Raw genomic sequence first — 18,179 nt, forward strand, 5'->3', positions numbered from 1 at the left:
GTTTGGTAAACAAAGCCCGTTACATATATGATGGTCCATGAAATAAATATATAAACACGAAAGGAAGAATAACATGAAGACAGCACTGCAAGATATGCTGGATACATGGAATGACACATTCCAAATTAGCAAAGAAGATTCCATGCATATTTCTGGGTACTGTGAGTGCAAAGTGTTTGAAGTTTTTGACACAAGTGTGTGCATCACGAGACCTAGTGTGCTGAGCGATGACTCGTTTGGAGAAAGTGTGTTTGCAATGCTGCAAGCAGTACCAAGGAAGCCACGTTGGACGGGAGGGTGAGATGCAACAATGAATTCCTGGATTACTGCAATGTTTTGGGTCAGGCGAAAAAACAGAGCTGTAAAGCTTCTCGGATTACTCTGTCAGTATGCGGCTTTGAATGCAGATTAATGCGACATGCTGAAGATTTAAAATTAATAGCCATCTGCAAAAGACATTCTATCAGTTTAATCAATTTGGAAACACAGTCTGCCCGGACTTATTTATATACCAACAGCTAGGAAAGCCTTTGCAAACAAATATTCCTGAATGGATCGTTTTTCGCATTGAGTTACATAGATTTAAAGAAAAGAATAAAAAAAATTCGAACCATAAAACTTTCCTGATGGAGAGTTGATGAGAATTTTCATACAAGTCCGCTGGAGACGCACAGCAAGAAACGCTACTTCAAAATAATAGCGTTGTGGGTGAAGATGATTTCCAGTTTGGGTTATTGGGAGCCCACACTGAAAATAGAAACTAAACAATCATGTTTGGTTTCGATGTTCAGTCTTGTGCGTGGTGCGGGTTCTTTTATTTTGCCTATTTTAAAGAGACTGTTGAAATAAACTTATATGGATGTATCAAACTCTTAGGCTATGATACACTTTTGTTTCACTTCTTGATTGATGGCAGCACTGATATACTCGTAGATGTTGAATTGGCATCTTTCTTATTTATCCTCGTTGAAAAAAAACCACAAACGGACCAATGTGAAATAAATTTTTGATTCGGAGAATGTCGAATACACTCATAAATAAACATAATATGTGATGTAAATTATCGTTCTTTTTAACTTTTTCAGAAATTCTTTTAACAGCAGAAAAAAAAAGTCATGCTGCCAAAAAAATATATTAAACAACTGATTGAAACATTCGGGGAACCGTCTCAGTATTGTGACGTCCACGGGACTTGAACAGTCCCGCCAACGTAGAATGAGCCGAAACGATGGAGGCGGTTTATTTATTTATAACCCAAACATGGCGGTTCTAATCGCTCTACCGCAAACGGGACGAGGAAGGTGGCACGAGTCACTTTTCACTGAGTTAATGATGTTTATTTCTCTAACCAGAAATAATGAGACTCGGCAAGAAGAGGGATCCGGGGCGATTCGACGGGATGGTGTGGGATCGGGCGTGGGGAAAACACAGACAATTCCAATGAATATACAAATCTCAAACCCTCTAAGGCGCCAGGTACACACACACACACACACACACACACACACACACACACACACACACACACACACACACACACACACACACACACACACACACACACACACACACACACACACACACACACACACACACACCGTGGTGTGGACGCAACAGTCCCTGGATTGGCGTCGGACGAGCTGGCCTTGCTCTCGTCAGGGGGGGGGGGGGCAGGAGACACCGTGGTGCTGTCGACCTCCTGGTCTTGGCCCAAGTCCGCTCACAGCCGCCAGGGAACCAGTTCTGGCGCCAAGTTGCGAGCAGGAGAGGGAGGCAGGTCCGCCCGCCGTTCGACCCCGTACTCCGAGCCAGCAGAACCCCAGAGCCAACCAAGGTGAGGCACGAGGCTCAGGAAGGCTACAAGACATGATGAAACCAGGGCCGAATCAGCGCAACAACAAGCACGCTCCCAGCACAACAACCTCCACCAAAACGGTTTTTCTGTCCCGATCTTCTTCCTCTTCCTTTTCGACCCCGAACAGAACCTTTTTATCCTCCCGTCCTTGTCACTTCCAATCGAGCCGTTTTATTGGCCCAGCGCCGTCGCCTTCTGCCAATCGTGATCACGGGGCGGAGCCATCCGCAGCACTGTCCTGTGACGTCACAGCAAGCCTCCAGAGAATACTAAAAGGGGTTTACGCAGACACACTTACCCTATCCCGTGTCCCTATCTAATTACGTGACAATTATCATTTCCCCCTTGAAGAAATGGACATTTACTAGACAACTTATCACCACTGAATTGCTACTTATTACATCGAGATCCTGGTACACTCGAACAGCATGGCATACCTAATTAAACATCCTAATTACCCTTTGAATGCATACCCCCCCCCCCTCAAACGTAACAGTATGAAACATTCTTCTGTGACCACATTCTTTTTCCAGAGCTGTGATTCACCAAAGATATTAAATCGTGAACGTTTTTGTGCCTAAAAATGTAAACCCTGTATACATTGTCACTCTGTAACAGGATGCTGTAAGTTTGGGAAGAAATTAAAAATTTGCACGTGGTATAAAAATTTGAAATTTGGACAGGCACACAATTGCCTACTCTTTTCATTTAAAGGCAAAGGTGGATGTTAAGAAACATCCACCAGTGAATAGGAACAGATGGGAAACCTGGCTTAACATTTTTTTCCAGAGGGATGGAACACTCATGGATGCAATGGCCTGACTGGGACACACCAGGGTAACATTTTATATTCATGTCTAGAATCACACCCAACCTCGACAGCTCAAAGGCAAGTTCACTCCATCTGAACTGTTCTGTCAATCCCATCAAAGAGTTTGAAGTTACATGAAAGAGATCGCTTGATATAATTGTTATTCTTCCTTTTATTGCGGATTATTCAATGAAATAAATTAACGGCTGGATAGCCATTACTGGCCGGCCTCGCATTTGATATCTCAATCCGCACTGCCAGGGTAAATCCTCACACTTAGTTCTTTTGGACCACTCGTTTGCAGTCGCAATGCATTATGCAGCAGGGGCATTGATAAAAAGGGAGTCTGTTCTGGTGGAATATCCCAACACAAAATCACAGGCAGTGCCCCCGAGCATGGTAGTTAAGCCTTTTTTTTTACTGGTTTTGATGTGGATCTGGTGCCCGATGAATAGATTTGCCCATTCGAGGAGCAAGTGCCTCCATGGAGCCTGCTCAGGAATTGTGTAATCGCCTCGTAGGCCGACGGGCACGGGCATGAAATGCTCTCAAACGCGATTGGCTCAATAAATTGTATTAACGTGGGCCTTTCATTCTGTTTTTCGAGACAACATGCAGTCAGCGCTCTTCAAGGCAGCGTGGGGTGAGCAATATTGTGTTGCTTATTTTCCCAAGGATGTTGAGGGCATACACTAGGGAGAATGGGTCATTGATGATCCTTTTGATAAACCGGCGTTCTGAGCCATGTACCAGTGCAGACTTGAAAGACTGTTTGCTTTCCTGCTAAAAATGGATGCTTGCTGTCGTTTAATTGTTCACCTTTGTTTTCTAAGGATTGGCTGCTGTCAAGTGACTGTGATTAGACTGCAATGTGGATACAATTGTCCTTAACTACGAAATATTTCCTCAAGTTTGTCGACTGCCATATTTCCGTGATGAAACCAATGATACTCTGCTCAATCACAGAGAAAATGAGCATTGCAATTGATTGTTAAATACTTCCAGGTTTTTGCATCAATTATGGCCAAACTGTTTCTTAGGTAAATTCTTAGGATTATTTGCAAAGTTTTTTTTGGCTCGTAGCTAAATGATCAATTTTTTAAAATCCCCATTAAATTATAATATATGTGAACCATATTTTTGAGTTGGCTGTGTTCTATGTCATGCAACTTTGTTTATCATTTATATTTTCAAGGATTGGGTCCACCACGACCAATTTCCATTTTGGTTTAGTTTTTGTTCTCAGTTTTGCATTGTCTCTACCCAATTTTGGGAATTTCAGGAGGACAGGAATCCATCTTCGAATCAATCAAATCATGATGATGATGATGTCGATGGCCTAAGCTGCGTCACGTGGATAAACCATGAATGGGTCACGCAAATATATTGCATTGTGTTGAAGGAGAGAGGAGCACAGTGGTGCTGCATGCACGTTCCTCCAAATTAATGGTATAAGCCATCACTGATCGAACAATGCGCCGTAAAATCCCATTACGGGCCAGTGAATGGGTGCCAGCATCTTTGCTGGAGAATCACTTGAAGTCATCCATTGATTTAAGGTGACATCTTAAGGCAGCACTTGCTCTGGCTGATATCTATATAAATGTGCCGGCTTATTGTTGGATTGCAAATATTTGCAGTCCCACCTTGATGAAAAGCATGCTTACAGGCTCATGGTGCTTGGCTACCGATCTTCCAATAAGAGCATATGTTCCCATGAAATCTGCAGCTGACAGCTCTCGTGGCCTATGCTTTATTTCGACTGTTGCCAGATAGGCAATGAAGGTCGTAGGGTGAACTGGCCGAATGAAGGCATCCATTATGACTCTTTGGGCAATCACAGAGCTCTTCTTATGTGGAGAAATCAAGCTGCCCTTCCTTCTTTGACACGTCAGTGCTGCTTCACGTGCACGCTACCCCCACTGTTGATGGGGTCTGCTCCTGCCACCTCCTCGACAAAGGACCACTTGTTACGGCCTGCCTGTCGATCTCCTGCCTTTTCCCTCAAGGATTCTTCTCATGTCATGCCTATTGTGCTGTTTTGCGATGTCAATCTCTTTCCTGCAGCATAATGTTTTCATTAAAAAAAAAGCATGTAAATTTTGCTCATTTCAGAACTTTGTCTCAATTTCAAATAATCATGAGGCATATTCCACTCATTTAAAATGACTGCCTAACCTCCTCCTAGGCTCATTAAATTTATTAATAATGTCTATGCGTCCAAGCTTCCATCACAGAGGTTCACTTTTATGACAGATACCTTACGATGTTTCATGTCCACCTTGTTGCAATTGTCACCCTCAAAGAAAAGTGGGCTCCACAATGCAGAACTATTTGTTAGTACTGCGTTAGTAGGACAGTGGATGAAAATATTCGACACCATCAGGGATCACTTGCATTTTGAAATTACAGATAAATGGGTGGGTGAATCAATTAAAGGAGCAAATATGGCAGTATGAATGTCCATCATTTAAGCAAAGGAATTTTTTACTCAACTGACAAAATCAGTGTAAAACCTGGCAGCACTGACTGTCAACTCCACAACTGCTAAAGTGTTGGTGTGAAAGTTCCCTCAAAAATACAATGCTTTCCCCTCTTCGAAAAAAAACAAACTAGAACGGCACATGGGACAGCGTGTACCTCCACCAGGCTGAACAGTTTACATTTTGTATCCTACCGATTGGTCAGACCTGAACCAAAATCGAATTGGCTTGTTCTTGTCACTGACCCAACTTATCTACCAACTTTTGTCACAATCCGTGCACAACTTTTGAAATATCATGCTGCATATAGTTTTTGGCCCGATCACTTTAAAAATTCTAGGATCTGGATCTTCACCAAAATATAATCAGTTCACCCTTGTTTCACCCCACAAACTGTCCACCAATTTTCGTCCGAATCGTCCATAACTTTTTTCAGATATCATGCTATATATCCTTTTTGGTCATATCTCTCAATGGTGAAGAATCACTTAAAAAATTCTAGAATCCGGATATTCGCCAAAATCTAATAATTTAATCCTCATCACATACCCAACCTTTCCACCAAATTTCGTCTGAATTCGTCCATAACATTTTGAGATAACCTGCTCACAGACAGACAAGCAGGGGTGAAAGGATAATCTCCGTCCGCCTTTGGAAGCAGAGGTAATGAAACTTAAAAAAGTTATATGCAGCTTCCTAAAAATGGCAGCTCTGTTTCTCCTGGCAAAGATTTGTTCCACCTGCTACAGGTGAAAGAAGACAATTTCACAAAGCATTTAAAGGAAAAGACATCTTGAACAATTCACCGAAATTGTGAGCAAAATATTGATTTGTTGTTGCACGAGCTGAAGGTGTTGGCTAACAAACACCACGGTCCACAATTGGGAATTGAAATACTTTTAAACATGTAATTGCAAATGCTTTGCTCGGATGATCTTTACACTGTCAGGACCTTTTCTTTTCGCTGAGGCACCATTAGAGTATCCCCTTGGCAAACCGTTACCATCACTTGGAGCGATAGAAGTGGTCCCACACCTGCGGATGTCAGCACCACAACGTGTGATAAGAATTGGGCGAGCAGCCACCTGTCTCGGCTGTCTGAGCAAGCGCACTCCCATAGTTCCCCATAGATCTGGAGGAATAGTCCAAAGTGGAAAGAATATGATGTATGAAAGGTTTTAGATGGGATGAGTAAGGGGAATATTCCAAAAAGCCATCGGTTAAATGTACATCGTGCTCTAAATATATCACCTGCATTTCGGAACCGCAACAAACCTCATTTTAGTGACAACAATCTCAGAGCATCATTTAGTCGGAAAAAACCCACTTTGTGAGCAGTTTTTTCATCGCATCATATTGAGCTGTACAAATAAATCACAGCAATCTAACAGATTTGCCTCATTTGCTTTCCAAATACAGTGTAATTACACTAAAGAGAGAATTGATTATATTGAGACATTGTGATCATTGTTAATTAGATCTTGGGTAATAATTTATGGAACATGTGGCTTTAAACAGTCAGGAAGAGTAAAGTATGCCTGGTGTTGGCTTTATGGCCAGAGTGGTGGGCTTGGGATCCGAGAGTCCTGAGTTAAAATCCTGCTTGGCTGTTGACTTAATACCAGGTGGGGTTGATTTTGCCTGTCATCCTTCCGAGGTCAGCAAAATGAGTGCCAGCTTCCTGGTATCCTGTGTCGGAGTGGTGACCCATCCAGAATTGTGCCCAATAGCCAAGGAGACTGCTAAGGCAGCATCAACGCTCTGCACAGAGTATGGTCCCGATGGATGGAAGAATAAAGTAATTAGACTTTTTTTGGGAAATCATGAACAGCATTGGATGTGTATTTAGAAGAAAACATAATTGATATGTAATACTAGCAAGGGTACCTGGCGTTGCCCGGTGCCGTTATAATCCTGTTGGCATTTTGAAGAAATAAAATGTTGTTTTTTATCCATTTTTTGTGGGAGCCTAAAATTGCCATTCATGTCAGGTTCGATCTGTGACCTGCTACAGGTACCATGTAAACCTGTACTAACCTGTTCCATGGTCGGGTTGTCGGCGACTAAACCGTCTCCCCACCAGGTTTTCTGGTGAGGAGGGTGTTTGGATATGGACACCCAGCAGGATTAAAAACAAAACCTGTCAAAGGGCGGAGGAGCTCCTTGTGAGCCAACGGCCATCCATATCTAGTGCCCAACTGTGTCTGCGGACGTCCTCCTGCAGTTGGGTCACTTCTTATTAGGAGATTGGTGGCAGGATTTGCACTCCGGCCACCGTAAAACCCTTCATTCCGCAAAACGCAAAAACGCAAAAAAATCTGAAAACCCACTCCGTGGGAGTACCTCCTGTGCAGCTTCCCTTCGCAGGGCAGCTCATCGGATGATGGGATTGTGGCAAAGCCTTCGGGACCTCCAATATTTGATGATAGGAGGGAAACCACGGGGTAACATCCCTGGGTCAGATTGCGGGAGAGTGTGTTGGAGTGGTGCTGAGGTGTCGTCCACCAGACGGCGGTCTCCTTGGGATAACCTGAGGCGGTCCCTTCGGGTGGGTGCCTGGAATGTCCTATCCCTAAGACAGGATGATCACCTGTCTCTGTTATCATCTGAGCTCAAGTGTTTGGACATCGGGATTGCAGCTCTCTCTGAGGTTCGGAGACCGGATTGCGGCGAGAAAATGGTGGGTGGTTACACCTACTATTGGTCTGGTCGCTCTGATGGTTACCATACCCAAGGAGTTGCTGTAGCTGTGTCCAATAAGCTGACCCCAATGATAATTGAGGTAACACCGGTCAACGAGCGTATTATGAGATTAAGGATTCGCCACTCCTTAGGTGTCATTTCCCTGGTCTCTGTTTATGCTCCAACTGAGGCGAGTGATCTCACCGTGAAGGATGCAGTCTACGCCACACTCGAGTCTGTGGTTGATCAGTGCCCCAGACGAGATACACTTCTAGTCTTGGGGGATTTCAATGCATCGACTGGAACTGATAGGGATGGTTATGAGGTGTGTGTTGGTCCCCATGGGTCAGGAACTATGAACCAGAATGGCACTAAGTTCCTTGACTTTGCAAGAAGTCATGGACTTAGGGTGGCTGGTTCATGGTTTCAGCGCCCACAAGCTCATCGCTGGACTTGGTATTCCAACGCTGGCGTTGTGGCAAAGGAGATCGACCATGTCCTCATTGACGGTCGTTGGAGGATGATCCAGAACTGCAGGGTCTACCGGAGTGCTCAGTTCCTCAATACTGACCACAGGCTTGTTGTAGCAACTCTAAAGCTGCACCTTAAATCCTGGAGAATGGTACCATCCCAGCCTAGGCTGGATGTTGCCAAGCTCAGGGATGAGAGAGTAGCTGAGGAGTTTGCGAACAGGCTGAATGGACACTTGGGGGGTCTGGGTGCTTTGGGGGGTCCTGAAGAGTTGTGGAGCGCCTTCAAGACCACCGTCCTTGATGTTGCCGGTGGATGCCTTGGAGCTCACCGCAGGGCAAAGAAGAATTTTGTCTCTCAAGGGACACTGGATACCATTGACCAGAGTCGCAGGGCCAGGCTGAATGGCAGAGCTCAGCTGTTCAGGGAGCTGAGGCGTAAAACTGTACGTGCACTGAGGGTGGACAAGGAGGCCTATGTGCGAGGAATCTGTGAGGGGGTAGAGCATCACCTGTGGACAGGTGATTCTCGTCCCGCTTACAGGGGAATTCGCGCATTACGTTCATCCAAGCCCATCCCTCGGAGCACTGCAGTTCGAGCAGAGAGTGGTAGGCTCTTGACAGAGGAGTCTGAAGTGAAGGCCCGCTGGGCCGGTTACTTTGAGCGGTTGTACCAGGCTGATCCCCCAGCTGTCGAGTTGGACGTCAAGGGTGTTACAATCCCTGTTGCTGACCCTCGAATCAACTGTGGTCCACCTTCGCTTGTGGAAACACGGGCTGCGGTGAACCGGTTGAAACGGGGCAAAGCTCCAGGGATCTGTGGCATCCATGCTGAACTTCTCAAGGCTGGTGGAAATGCTGCACTCATGTCGTTGCATGCAGTTTTGTGCTCTGCCTGGAACACAGGCATCATCCCAACTGACTGGAAGAGGGGCCTTGTTGTCCCTCTCTGGAAAGGGAAGGGTGATCGCCAAGACTGCAACAACTACCGAGGGGTGACGCTGCTCTCAGTGCTGGGCAAGGTCTTTGCTCGGATAATTCTTGATAGGGTTCGCCACCATCTACTTGAGCACCAGCGACTAGAGCAGTCAGGCTTTACACCAAAGAGGTCAACGATTGACCGTATCCTTGCACTTCTTGTCCTCACCGAACGCAGACGAGAGTTTCGGCAGGGGCTGCTTGCAGCCTATGTTGATCTCTGTAAAGCGTTCGATTCAGTGAATCGGGATGTCCTCTGGAGGATTCTTGGTCTTCGTGGGGTGCCACCAAAACTGATCGATCTGATGTCCGAACTCTACACTGGTACTGAGAGTGCTGTGAAGTGTGGTGGTACCATCTCTGACTTATTTCCAGTTGTTACTGGAGTTCGTCAGGGATGTGTACTTGCCCCCACACTTTTCAGCACTTGTATGGACTGGATTCGAGGGAGGATGTCGGAGAGATCAAGTTGCGGTGCATCGTTTGGGAATGTCAAGATCTCGGACCTTGATTTTGCAGATGATGCAGTCATCTTTGCAGAGACTTTAGATATCCTCTTGGGGGCCCTCGAGGTGCTGAAAGAGGAGTCGGAGCCGTTGGGATTACGGGTGTCTTGGGTCAAAACTAAGATCCAGGCTTTCGGTGACATCTTGGATGCTGCTGTCCTGTCTGTGTCTGTTTGTGGTGAGGATGTTGAGGTCGTGGAGAGATTCCCTTACCTTGGCAGTGATATTCATGTCTCTGCTGGCTGCGAGTCAGAGGTCAATAGACGTCTGGGTCGGGCCTGGGGAGTCATGGATTCACTGGATCATGGGGTGTGGCACTGCCGGTACCTGTGCGGGAGGACGAAAGTCCGAGTCTTCAGATCCTTGGTACTTCCAGTCTTGCTCTATGGGTGCGAGACTTGGACTCTGACCAAGGATCTGAGACGGAGACTTAATTCCTTTGGTACCAGGTCTCTTCGGATAATCCTTGGCTATCGCTGGTCGGATTTTGTGTCCAACGAGCGGTTGCTGAGAGAGACTCGGATGAGATTTGTTACCTGCATCGTCCGTGAGCGTCAGTTGCGGCTGTATGGACATGTGGCTCGTTTTCCTGACGCTGATCCTGCCCACCAGATTGTCTTAGCGAGGGAGTCTCCTGAGTGAAGGAGGCCAGTGGGCCGAACACGTGCCTCGTGGTTGCAGCAGGTTGACCGGCATCTCAAGGAAATAGGGATGGGCCAGGCATCTGCCTGGGGGATGGCCAGACGGAGGTCCCTGGAGTACCGGCAGAAAGTGGACGCAGTGATGCACTGCTCTGGTGCATACTCCCATACCTGACCTGACCTAAAATACTTCCCTACTTGCACTCAGGAATAATGTCGGGGATCATTTATTATCACCTTTAGCATTGCTACAAGGGCTTAGGCACTATTGAGCAATTAAAAAGAAAATATCCAACTTTTAAATTCAATGGGTTTTGCTGAAACCACTCACCGGCACTCTCTGATGAACCTCTGAAAGTTTGATGAAGATCCATTCGGCCATCTCTGAGAAAAATGGCAACACACAAACAGACAAACATCTCTTGTCGTATAAAATATAGATAAAGCAACTATCTCCATATTATGTTTGCAAAAATGGCAGAATTATTGAATTAAACTCACTCCATCCACCCTTCGCTTTAAGACACCTCCATACCAACCTCTTTTGTCTTTTCTTCCCCTACTCCCAGAATTCCTTAGCCTTTTTCTCCCTAACTTTCATATTCTTCATGTTAACTTTCTTCAATTCACTCCTCCTGCATCTATTGTGTAGGCCAGGAGGGAATATGGCTCCATTTACCAATATATTTTCTTCTTTGATCATAAAATCACTTTGTGAAAAATTAGTATGACGCCTACCAAAAGATAAATTAGAGAAAAAATATTATAATAAAGGGATGGACAGAATGAAAGAACAAAAGAAAACATCTGTACAAATGTGACTCAAAAGTTAGACGTTCCTTGTACATTTCTGTCCCATTACTGCTCTGAGTCTGCCTTCCGACCTCCCCATTGCAATCAGTAAGAAGCTGTCAGGCGAGCCGGGATGATTCTTGCTTCTTTCCCTCGGATATGGAGGAATAAGATGTCATCCTGGCCCAGTTCCTGATAGAACTGGAATAAAGCTAACCCTCCACTCAGCACGCGGTGCCATTGGACATGGCATGTGTCAAACGATGATAAATGGACCATGAGTCTGTTTAATTGCATCCAAGGAACCACGGAGATCTTCAGCAATGATTATAAAAGCATTTCTTCACAATCTCGAACTTGCTCCTACTCCACTATTGACTGATACAAATAATAATGTTCCAATCGCAGTATTTAGTGTAAAAAGTAGCATAATTTCACAATGGTCTTTAATATGACTAAACTAATATATAATGTTTAATTATTATAAAACTTTGAGAATTGTCAAAAGTTGGCAAAAGAGTAGATATGCTCTTGATTCTTATTGAAGCTAAAATGTCACCACCATTCTTCTTATTAAAAGAAATGACACACATTACAGTGCAATAATTACCATATTTTATTCAATTTATAACAACTTACAGTTGTCGTTAGTGAAATGCACAGTAAATACCATGGAAAAGTGCAAGTATGAATGATAATAACTTACTGAAGTATGATCCTGCACATAGATTGGAAAAACCACACCACTGGGAAATAAATTCATCAGGGCGACGTTATCACGTTACATCGCTTGCCATGCTGCCCTAATTGATGAATATTAAATGTGAAGTCATTTTAATTGTGACCTAAATTCCAAGCTACATGCAATTTCTTCATTAAATCATGAATCCATTTGACTCGACAGATTATTTTAACTGCAAAATATTTTCATAACCAGCGGCCAGATATTTATTTTGTTGGCAAATATGGTCGAGTTTTCTCCTCTCTATTCCATACCTCCAATCATCCTCCCTTCTCTTCCTTTCCACAATTTTAATTTTCTCAATTTCATTTCCTCACTCTCTGCTCCCAGAGTGAATAATAAGGAAGTTAGTCATCAATTAAATTAATTATTTATGAAATAGGAATCACACCGAGATATCTGTGATCACAAAGTGATCGCAAGTGTAAGCCTTTCCCGGCACCAGCAATCCAATGATAGCCTGTTTTTTTTTTTTAATCGGACCACCATATGACCTTGACCTTCAACACTTAGGGATAGAGTGTACACTAAGAAAATGTGTCCACAGAACTCAACATCATGAAAATAGGAGGAAAATTATTGAATTTATGATTAAAAAGGTTTTTGCGAATTATGTCACAATCAAAAAAAGTCGCTCAAGGACACATCAAATAGCAAGTGCAAAACTTCAGTGCAGGTTCACTATTATTATTACAGAACATATTTGAAGGCTGACCAGTCTGTGAGATTCGCATTGGGAAAATTGAGCGATGACAAAAAACACGTTTTTTTTTTCAGACTACCATTTTACCTTGAGCTTTAACTCAGAGGGGTATGATGTAAATGAAATGGAAATGTGGCTTACTATCGAGAGAGGGCAATTTCGTTCCGAGTGGACAAAGATTAGTCGGGTTATGGTAAAAACAATGTAAAATTTTGCATTATTGGGGCATGACCTTAAATTAGGTCAAGGTCAAATAAAATTATGTCAAGTCCATATAAGTTATAGTCCCATTATTGATGGACATTTTCATTCCGAAATTCGCAGCCAGCTCCGGGTACAGCTTGGACGTTGACACAAAAAAGGAAAACAAGGAAAAAAAAGACAAAAATATCATAGCCCCCATTGTTTTTGTAATTTTGCTGTACAGAGTTAAAAGGCTCTCCCATATTTATTTACAACTAAAATGGCCACCAGCTTAACAGTCAAGCCATCTTTTATGAGACTGCAAAATAAAGTGAGGCACAAGTGTATGTCATCGTGTCGTGTTTGTGCCAAGTATGCACAAAACCGGACCATGCATGTCCGAGAAATGGTTGGGGACACCGTTAAAAAACAAAATGGCCACCAGTCGGAGATCTTGAATCTGTTCTCGAAAAAAAATGACTTGCATATGTAAGCCATCATTCATTACACTGAACAACAAAATTTTTTTACTGGAGATGTGTAAAGTGATTTAGACTAATTTGGGTACGCTGATTTCAAAAATCATAACCGTTTTGCTGTATCACGTCAGGATTTTCAGTAACAGAAATATTCCCATTGCCTAGAAGTCAGGATTTCAATGAAATTTACAAAAATTCATTTATTCATTTATTTCATCATGAATGCTTCAAAATTCCTAACCCTAACAGCTCTGTGTCAGTTTCACGATGCAGGAACCAGCAGAAATCGCCCATCATGTTCGGGTTGTGCCGCCCTTGGTAACGCGTCTCCATGAGTGAAATCTCTTGGTGGAATCGCTCGCCGTGCTCGTCCGAGACTGCTCCCAAGTTGTCAGGGAAGAAGTTCAGGTGCTGGTGTAGGAAATGGATTTTCAGGGACATCCTGGAGCCAAGTTTCCTGAAGGACTCCAGCAGCTGCTGCACTATTTCTTCATAGTTGTCCGCGCGCTCGTTCCCCAAGAAGTTGTCCGTCACAGCTTTGAAGCTCCTCCACGCTGCCAGCTCTTTGGGGTTTAGAGTTGTCGGAAAAGTTTCGTCCTTCATAATCTGTCGGATTTGCGGTCCAACAAAGACACCAGCCTTGATCTTGGCCTCCGACAAGGTGTTGCCAAACTTTTCCTTGAGGTATAAAAACCCACGCCCATTCAGATCCATTGCCCGTACAAAACTTTTCATCAAGCCGAGCTTTATGTGGAGTGGTGGAAGGAAAACCTTGGCTGGGTCGACAAGGGTGACATGCTTCACGTTGTGTCGACCAGGTACATGCTCTTTTCGCTCTTCCCAATCTTTCTTCGTCCAGTGATTCTTGTCGTCTCTGCTATCCCAGAGACAAAGGAAGCACATGTATTTCGTGTAGCCTGACTGCAGCCCTAACAACAGCGCCACCACTTTCAAGTCTCCGCAGATGTGCTAGTTGAAGTCATTGTACTTGATAGAATCAAGCAGCTGCCGCATAGTCTCATAGGTCTCTGTCATGCCGAACGCATGAGCCAGTGGGACTGATGGTTTCTCGTTGCCATTGTGGAGCAAAACAGCCTTCAAGCTGTTCTTCCCCGAGTCGATGAAGAGGTGCCAGTCTGCAGGATCGTGATCACACCCAAGTTCTTTCAACAGACCGTTGATGTCACTGCAGAATGTCATCGTGTCTTCCATCTCAAAGAACTCAGCCACGTCTCTGTGACGTGCTCTGAACAAGGATATCTTGGTGTTAGGTTCAAGTGGATTCCACTGCTGCAGCCTTGATCCAAGCAGCTCTGCCTTCGCCTTTGACAGCGAGAGATCTCTTACAAGATCATTTAAGTCTCCCTGGTTCAGAAGGTGTGATTCTTGAGTGTCGGGTTCAAAAGGTTCATCATCACCATCCTCTTCACCACTGCTTACAGCTATGTTCTGATCAGCTGGAGGTGTTGGAACGGGGTTCTCGTCATCATGAGGCACAGGTTTACGAGCAGAGACGCAGTCAGCGTACTTGATGTGACCTTTATTCTTCTTGTTGAAGCCGGCGATGCTTGTGCAGCAGAAATAACAATCATCATGATGATTCTGCGGCTCACGCCATAGCATGGGCACCGCAAATGGCATGCTCGTGCGCTTGCCCACCAACCACTGAGTCAAGGTTGTGTGACAGCTTGTGCAGCAGATGTGTGGTGCCCAGCTCTGTTCTTGGTCCCCCACCTTACACCCGAAGTAGTGAAAGTAGGCGGCCTTCATTTTCACTGCTGTAGATATACTTCGCTGTTGATCTTTTTTGGTATACCAACCACAGACATAACAGAAGTTGTCAGGATGATTGGTACAGGAACGCCTACTCATCTTTATCTGAAAGAAAGAAATATAACACAAGTTAACAACAATTGTACGAAATAGACATGTTAAAGACATATGTAAATTTCATTGAAATCCTGACTTCTAGGCAATGGGAATATTTCTGTTCCTGAAAATCCTGACGTGATACAGCAAAACGGTTATGATTTTTGAAATCAGCGTACCCAAATTAGTCTTAATCACTTTACACATCTCCAGTAAAAAAAAATTCTGAAATTTGTTGTTCAGTGTTATCTGTGTGTCAAGTTTGAATAATATCGGCAAATGCATGTCCAAGAAATGGTTGAGGAAGTGTTCGATACTGTTTTTTTTACAACTGAAATGGCCACCAGTCAGCCATCTTTGATCGCATCGTGAAACAAAATGATGTGCTTAGGGATACCATCATATTTTGTCATTGTGCCAAGTGTGAATAAAATTGGTTCATAAATGTCTAAGATATGGTTGCGGATGCACGCACGCTCACACAGACACGAATATCGAGACCAAATCCATAAGCCCTCAATTTGGACAAAGGGGTCTAATATACTCAAAGGCATCATTTATAATTTGGGGCACAAATTGTAGAAACAATCCTGACAACAGGTGTACACCATCCTGTATCCAATAGCGGAAGGCTTAATAACAAGAAATTTGGTGAATCAAATACTTTTTTTTTTTCATGCCACATCATTGGTAGTGCGAACATCATCGATAAAAGTCATGTGGTGTCGTGTGTGTGTGTGTGTGTGTGTGTGTGTGTGTGTGTGTGTGTGTGTGTGTGTGTGTGTGTGTGTGTGTGTGTGTGTGTGTGTGTGTGTGTGTGCGCGCGCGCGAGTGTGTGCGATCTCCATTATGAGCCTTGGATCTTGCAAAAAGTAAAAATAAAAAACCAATGTCACCCACAGGGTGACCCGTATCTTGCAAAAAGGTGACCACGTGTGACTTCTTTAAGGTCACACTGAGGTGAACAGAGCTGCTATCCACCAGGAGCGACTCCTTGAGGAATATCTGCCTACAAGAGATTCCGATGAGAATCGTTCTACAGAGTAACCATGAAAAATATGCTTTTGCCTCATAACGTCACCAAATGACGTCATAATGTCTCAAGCTTGACATATCTAGAAAGCACTCATCGAGGTGTTCAATTTGAGGTACTACACGATATGGTTCCTAAAACTTGAAAATTTGACCTTGGGGTAAAATATGTTTGACCTGAGGCGATAACCATGAAGGTCAAGGCCAATCGCCACCAAAAATTAATCAGCTGAGTGCCAGACCATGAACTATATTCCCATGAAGTTTGAAGACGATCCGATCAAAATTACTCAAAAAATAAGGGTTTCGTTGACTCCCCTGATTTGCGACAAAGTGACCTTGACCTTGACCTTCAAAATTTTATGTGCTGAAAGGGACCTCTATAGGCCTCTGATATGCGAAGTTACAAAAATTTCCAATGATAATTGTGCTCTGCAGAGTGATTTATACGTGATTTCAGACCAACAACAACAAAAAAAAACATATGAAGGTCAAGGCCAATCGCCACCAAAAATTAATCAGCTGAGCGTCAGACCATGAACTATATTCCCATGAACTTTGAAGACGATCCGATCAAAATTACTCAAAAAATAAGGGTTTCGTCGACTCCCCTGATTTGCGCCAAAGTGACCTTGACCTTCAAAATTTTATGCGCTGAAAGGGACCTCTATAGGCCTCTGATATTCGAAGTTACAAAAATTTCCGATGATAACTGTGCTCTGCAGAATTTTTTATACGTGATTACAGACAAAAAAAACAAAAAACATACAAGCTGACTAACATATCTTGCAAAACTTCGTTTTGGCAAGATAATAAATGTAGGTAGGTCATCTCTGCTTCTGTGGGCTGCACATCAGCTTATTTGTGCCTCTTTCCTGCACCACTCGACAGGTTGGAAACTCGGCTGTTCCAGAGACTGACTTTTCATGTTAATTTAGCTCACCCACATTGGTTGGCATTTTGAGCTGTCCTTAATTCTTTCAAGACCCTTTTGCAAAGTGCATCAAAGTAGGATGGGTGGAAGTACATTACAACATTGACCAATCAAGTGATAAGTGGGTGTAAACCTCGATTCTCCATTATCTCCTGGCATTAAGAAAGGATGGCAAACATCTTTCGAAAACCAGCATTGCATGCGAGTGAGAACTTTTCATTCAATTATGGTTGACTGCAAAAGCGGGATGCGAAAGATCTAGAATCTGTTTAAACGCTGTTTTTCAACCAAGTTTTAGTTACATGAAAAAAAAGATAAAGGTTGCAAAATACATTGTAGATTATGTACACAGTTCTAATTCGAACTCGGCCTTGGGCAAGTTGTCTGGCTTGAAAAGTGTAGGCCTGGAAATGCATGGTTTTCTGGAAAGGGATGAGAGATAATCCGAAGAGACTGCAGCACAGAGGGCCAATTTTCCCTTACTTAGGCTGTTCAAATATTCTGGATGGCATCAGTGATTAAATATCTACCCTTTATTCACCAAGTCTTAACTTGTGCTACACAGCAGGTCTCGGTCTGGAGACAACAATATCATCACTTGCGGCCATCACAGCTTTGTGCCTTGTTTGGTGCCCCAGTTAACTTCATGGCAGGGCTCAAACTTATACTGAGAGATAAATTCTTCACCATGCTCTGGCATACCTATGTTGACCAAATGCATTTTGAGGCTGAGGGATGATCAGTAAGTCTCTTTCCTGAAATTATAAACATGGGCAATTAAATTACCAAAACCGTATATTTTGACAATTTCAATAAGTATTAATTGTATCTCGATTTTAAGCTCTTCATTAAATACCTATGTTAATTTGTCGACTTCTATATCAGACCATATAAACCCCATTTGTTGCTAAATAAATATATGTATGTATATATATATATATATATATATATATATATATATATATATATATATATATATATATATATATATATATATATATATATATATATATATATAT

At 43.4% G+C, this 18,179-nt stretch overlaps 1 protein-coding gene across 1 annotated transcript in view; it reads left to right on the forward strand.

Moving 5' to 3' along the window:
- Nucleotides 1-3,156: 3,156 nt before the first annotated feature.
- The window catches only part of LOC147030497 (uncharacterized), an 80,689-nt gene continuing 65,666 nt past the window's right edge, over nt 3,157-18,179 (forward strand). The window contains exon 1 of the mRNA XM_085872098.1: nt 3,157-3,309. The gene's annotated coding sequence lies outside the window, so the exon portion shown is untranslated. The remainder of the gene's footprint in view (nt 3,310-18,179) is intronic.

This window comes from Eptatretus burgeri, chromosome 3, assembly GCF_056783735.1.
Source record: "Eptatretus burgeri isolate ZD-2024b chromosome 3, Ebu_testis_v1, whole genome shotgun sequence".
NCBI lineage: Eukaryota > Metazoa > Chordata > Myxini > Myxiniformes > Myxinidae > Eptatretus > Eptatretus burgeri.